Raw genomic sequence first — 6,152 nt, 5'->3', positions numbered from 1 at the left:
TGCCTGCACAAACTTATTTTAATAAGAAGAAGTTAAGAGCATAAAGTTTACAAACAAGAGGAGGCCATTTGGCCCATCTTGCTCGTTTGGTTGTTAGTAGCTTATTGAAGGAACCCAGGGTGTCAGCTTCAACAACATTACAATCTAAATTGGCAGATCTAAACACCACCACCCTTCATATTATTCCACTAAAGAGGCTCGCATTTACAGTTTGATGTTTTATTGTCATAACTGTATATATATCATTTGCAATGATTTTTTTTTTTAAATTAATAAAATAAACAGCTTGATATGTTTATCAGCATGACAAGCAAGTTGCTAAAATAAAGATCTGGTGTGCGATGTTCAGCTTGCAAAATTCCAAAGGCAGATTTTTTAGTCCAGACGCCAAGCTCATAGCAAATAATTTATTACACAGGAATCATGAATTAGTGGTCAGTTCTGCATCATGTACTATAGACCAACAGAGATGACCTGTGGACTGGATCAAGGTTTATAGAAAAGGGAGGTACAGCAAGGATTTTGTGGTCTTTTGGTAATATCTAACATAAAAAAAATATTAAAAAGATAGCCACATAAATATACTGTGCCTACAGAGTCTACACCTCCTTTCAATATGTCCACCTTTTGTTGCCTTATAGCCTGGAATTAAAATGCATTAAAGTAGTTTTTTTTCCATTTATCTGCACATTCTACCCCACAACTTCCAAGTGAAAAAAATATTCTAGAAATTTGTAGAAAATTAATTAAAAATAAAAATTGAAATAGCTTGGTTGGATAAGTGTCCACCCCCCTTGTAAAAGCAATCCTAAACTAGCTCAAGTGTAACCAATCGCCTTCAAAATCGCACACCAAGTGGCCTCCACCTGTGTTAAATTGTAGTGATTCACATGATTTCAGGATAAACTCAGCAGTTCCTGTATGTTCCCTCTGCTGGGTAGTGCATTTCAAAACAAAGACTCAACCATGCGCACCAAAGTGCTTTCAAAAGAACTCCGGGACAAAGTTTTTGAAAGGCACAGATCAGGGGATGGGTATAAAAAAATATCAAAGGCCTTGAATATCCCATGGAGTACGGTGAAGATGATTATTAAGAAGTGGAAGGTTTATGGCACCACCAAGGCTCTGCCTAGATCAGGCCGTCCCTCCAAACTGGATGACCGAGCAAGAAGGAGACTGATCAGAGAAGCTACCAAGAGGCCAATAGCAACTTTGCAGAGCTACAGACTTTTATGGCCAAGACTGGTGAAAGTGTGCATGTGACAAAAAGGTAAATGTCCTTGAGTGGCCCAGTCAGAGCCCTGACCTAAATCCAATGGAAAATTTGACAGCATTCCCCAAGGAACTTGACAGAGCTTGTAAAGAAGAATGGTCAAATATTGTCAAATCTAGGTGTGCAAAGTTGCTATCCCAACAGACTCACAGCTGTAATCCACCAAGTATTAACTTAGGGGGGCGGAGACGTATCCAATTATTATCTTTCAGTTTTGTATTTTTAATATATAATTTTTTTCTCAATAAAAACTTTTTCCCCCTGTCAGAAAGACGGCCGGAGTGGGGGACGTCAGACCAGAAACAGGAACCAGGAAATAAACAGAGAGGTGAAGTTATGGGGAAGCTGAGTGCTTGCTTGCGCCCAGCATTTAATGAATTAACAGAACAGTAAATGAAAAGGTTGTAACAAACAAAAACACAGGACACGGCACTGGTAGCCAAAATAAACAGACAAACAAAACGGACTAACACTAAACCACACGGTGAGCTGATATTTTACTTTACGTTATTATTTTATTATTATTACCTCCGTCTCCACACCCGTTCTCCACTCACCGAACACACAACAACCCCGAGTGAGTGAAAACATGCTGCTTTTATGCAGCTGTACCGAGACTCGATTGCTAATCAATCATTCAATTGGAGTCGTGGTACAACTGCACGTGAATTAATAAAGTGCAATTCCCCGTGCTCACATATTATTACTTTTTACTTGCATGTGAAGTGCTGTGCAATCCTCGTGCCTAAATACAAATATACATTTTAAACACTCGTGTTATACAGACCTGTTTATAACCCGTGTACCAATGACTATACAACAACATTAACATACAACATATAACACAAAATACACACAGGGGCGGGCAATTTGCTGCACCCCCTTATCAGTGTGGAGTATGGTGTGCAGATAAATGGAAAAAAATCCTCATTTACGTGCATGAAACTCTGAAGACTTTCTATAGGCACTGTGTGTGTATATATATATATATATATATATATATATATATATATATATATATATATATATATATACACACACACACACACACACACACACACACACACACACACAGGTTGTGGACAAAAAAAAAAGGGAAACACCAACGTAAAGCCACTTAATAGGGCGCCAGTACGGCCTGTATGCACCGTGGCATAGAGTCGAGATGCTGCACCATTCTTCCATGAGAAAGTCAATCAACTCAGGCCTGGTTGATGGAGGTGGAAAAAGCTGGCTCAGGCGTCATTCCAGAATATCCCATAAATGCTCGAGTTCATATCAGGTGACTAAGAAGGTCATGACATATAGATAACATCACTGTCATGATCATCAAACCACTGGACGACCACATATGTTCTGTGGATGGGGGCATTGTCATCCTGGAAGACACCAACCCACCCCCCCGGCAGGAAAGAAATGCTGAAACATTCCACCAAGTATTAACTCGGGGATCCAGTTATGATCTTTCAGTTTTTTATTTTTAATATATATATTTTTTTCTCAATAAAAACTTTTTCGTCTTAATAGTGTGGAGTATGGTGTGTAGATAAGTGGAAAAAAATCCTCATTTAAATTGAAATTGAGGCCCTGACACAACAAAATTTGAAAAAAGTTCAAGGGGGTGTAGACTTTCTATAGGCACTGTATACAGAGTACAGTATATCCAAAATGGCACTTCACAGGGTGGAGTTTCCTAACCTCTTTCTATAAACCTTGATATGGCTAATCCCTGAGGGACATGTCTGGAATTTACCAGGTACAGGGATATGTCTGGAATGTACCAGGCACAGGCACACGTAACAGCCAGCAACTCCTACTCCTGCAACTGCTCGTCGGCAAAACTATTGTACACTTATTTGATGTCATCCACTTTGCCTGCATTTTTATTACAAAATAGCACTTGTTTCATGATGTGCTACAAGCCTTCAATGGGTGTAGTGATTTTAAGTATTTAGATACACTATCAATCATATAAACTAATATATTAATACATTGTACACATTTCTTGCATGAAGGAATAAATACAGGGACAGGGCTAGATGCAAAATGCACAATTAATAGCTATATCAGTCTGAGGTGTTATCACACAATTCATAGAACCATGCTCAAGCATTAACCAATTTCAATCATGCGCATTTCTGAGATCGAAGTTGGTTTAAAAACAAATGAGCTGAGTGCATTTGGTGAACTACTGTGAAAATCCAGAGGAGAAAAGCATACGTTTGATTAAGTGATTCAGCAGAACATTTTAGTATTTTCTGATAATACAGTAAATAGGTATCATTTTAGGTCTGCAGCAAGGGCTATATACACAGTACAGTTTATATAATGTGTAATTTAGAGTTTTGCTCAACAGGTGGCATTATTTCCTACACCAGCAGATCAACTTCCTTTATGACACTTTAAAGTTGCAATTTGCAAATAATTCATAATGTCCAGAAAATAATGCCCCAGGAATACTTTAATCCCGTATGCGATGCACTGATTTACACATTTCAATTTTTCTGCAGTCCTGATATTTTTATGTTTATTTGTGTTAAAAAGTGTTACTTATTTCAGTAATGAATAATAAGTCAAACCCTGACTAAAGTCAAGGTTCTTATTGAGGTACTGAGTTTGAAACATATTGGGAGCATTAATTTAGCAAAAAAGGTCATACTGGACTAAGGTGAATTATATGCTTGGATGTCATAACCAAACAAGTACCCTATTGTTGGCTGTCTTGTATGGGATTTGCATTACAGTGAGTTCATCCCACAGGACTGCGTAGCTAACAACCAGAAACCTCATTCTCAGATTAACCCTGTAACACGTGGAATCCTGTCTGGAACTCCAAGGATTTGACAGGAAAACGGAGTGTGAAGACAAGCTTCAACATGAACAATATGTCTGAGGAGGGCATTTAAATATACCAAAATATATTATTAACGCTTAAGTAACTTTACAGAAGTACTACCTTAGGATAACTGAAAATAGTTTCAGCGTCTTCTACTGCACAATGTATCAGTTAGCTTGCCATTTTGCCCAAACCAAAACAATTGCTGCTATTTGAAATGCCTTTTGTGGTTCAAAATTGTTATTTAAAAGTGGAAATCCATTAAATTGGAGACACACAGAGACCACCATGGACCTCCCAAAATTAACTGCTCCCAAAACACAGGCAGACATCTACCTTTAGACTGGCAATTGCAGTGTCTTCTGGGTCCATACATATATTAATCTGGTGAAATAATCTTTAGTTGACAGTTGATACGAATTTTTTGCACTCTTCCTCCTTTCGAATAGCCGTGCTCAACAGTTTTGTATACAGGGTCTGGCATCTATGTTTATGCCATCAAACAACCCCTTCAGGTACCTCTTCCTGGAAGCATCAGCTGTCGAAGGAAGCAGGGCTGGAGAAGCTCAGGGTTACCCGTCATCTGTTTTCTGTCAATGTCTGTCAAGTAAAGCACTGTATTGTCATTTTCGAGTCACGTATAACCTCCTTGATACGTAAAATTCACGCTTAGTCGGAACCAGCGGGTCAGCGGGGTTCTAGATGCTACTAAAGTATAGGGATCGGGACATTCTAAATATAGTTTATATATTATGTTGCTTTTAAAGTTTCACTTTTTGAAGAAGAAGAAGAAGAAGAAGAAGAAGAAGAAGAAGAAGAAGAAGAAGAAGAAGAAGAAGCGAAATTATATTATTCATTTTTCAAAGTCGATTCCATCAATTCCCAGATCAGGAATCGACTAATTTTTTGGAGCTAAGGTACAGTGCGCACACTTCCCTTTGTTTCGCACATATGCACACGCTCATTTTAGGTAAGTATTATATTGTATTTTCTGACCAAAACTGGGTGCATCTATATTAAGTTTTGGTATCTATACGCGCAATTCCTGCTTCAGCTGAAATCTAAACTCTGTACAACTCTGCTAAAATGGGAGGCAGTGAAATATGATGTAAAAAAATGTGCCTGTCTGCTCCAGTTTAAAAAAATGCGCTGAAACAGTTTCGTAAGCTTTACCAATCATCTGACGTAATCTATCTGAGATTTAAAACTTCAAGGCAAATCTTAAAACGTGCAAAAACAAGAAATAAGCAAGCCAAATCTAATAGGTCATACAGATAACATTTGTTTTGTTTGACTGGTGCAAACAGCGTTAACTTCAAAGCAGCCAAACGTTTGCAAGAATAAGAAAAAACTTAAAATATATGGCGCAGGCTCAGTGAGGGTGGTGTCTGAGGTAGTGCTGAGCTAACTGGAGCGTTTTGGTTTACGAGTGGCTCAGAGAGAGACGCGATTTTAATGTCTGCTGGATTTATAGTAAGTTTTGCTCTGGAAATGAACTGGTAATTTTAAAATTGTGCCCTGTCGTTGTAGCAACAAGAATAAGAAAGCTTCAGAAACGCGGTAACCTTGGTAAGTAAAGAAAAACTTGCTATCTGTTATGCATTCCCATGAAGCCGAAGCGAGAACTAGTTTGTAAAATAAACTACATGAACGTTTACGTGAAGTTGTAATTTATATTGTAGCAGATTGATAATATTGACAAACTTGCAAGGGAAACAAATTACGTTTGAACTTAGGGAAACATTTATCGTGCGCTTTTGATTTTTACATGCATACCGCAAACAACAATATTTGACTAGTTTGAAAGTGTAACAGCCTAGAATGTATTATGTTCTCTAATTCAGATGTGTCGTGTGTAAATAGAAAGGGAAAACGTGGAATATGATCTGAATAGGGGTGTTCGAATGTGATGTGGGATGCAGAGCAATGGCACTGGAACAATTTTTAAAGTAAGGGTGCTGAAAGCCACTGAACAAAACTGTAACCGCTGTATATGATGGATGCCATGCAAAGCCAGGGGTGCTGCCGTACCCCCAGCACCCC

The 6,152-nt window shown here is 38.3% G+C and overlaps 1 protein-coding gene across 1 annotated transcript in view; it reads left to right on the top strand.

The window, feature by feature from the left end:
* Positions 1–5,515: 5,515 nt before the first annotated feature.
* LOC121329903 (pleckstrin homology domain-containing family G member 3) overlaps positions 5,516–6,152 on the top strand; it is a 104,133-nt gene continuing 103,496 nt past the window's right edge. Inside the window, exon 1 of the mRNA XM_041275910.1 lies at positions 5,516–5,678. The gene's annotated coding sequence lies outside the window, so the exon portion shown is untranslated. The remainder of the gene's footprint in view (positions 5,679–6,152) is intronic.

The sequence above is a fragment of the Polyodon spathula genome, chromosome 17 (genome assembly GCF_017654505.1).
Source record: "Polyodon spathula isolate WHYD16114869_AA chromosome 17, ASM1765450v1, whole genome shotgun sequence".
Classification (NCBI taxonomy): domain Eukaryota; kingdom Metazoa; phylum Chordata; class Actinopteri; order Acipenseriformes; family Polyodontidae; genus Polyodon; species Polyodon spathula.
This window is presented reverse-complemented; position numbering and strand designations above follow the sequence as displayed.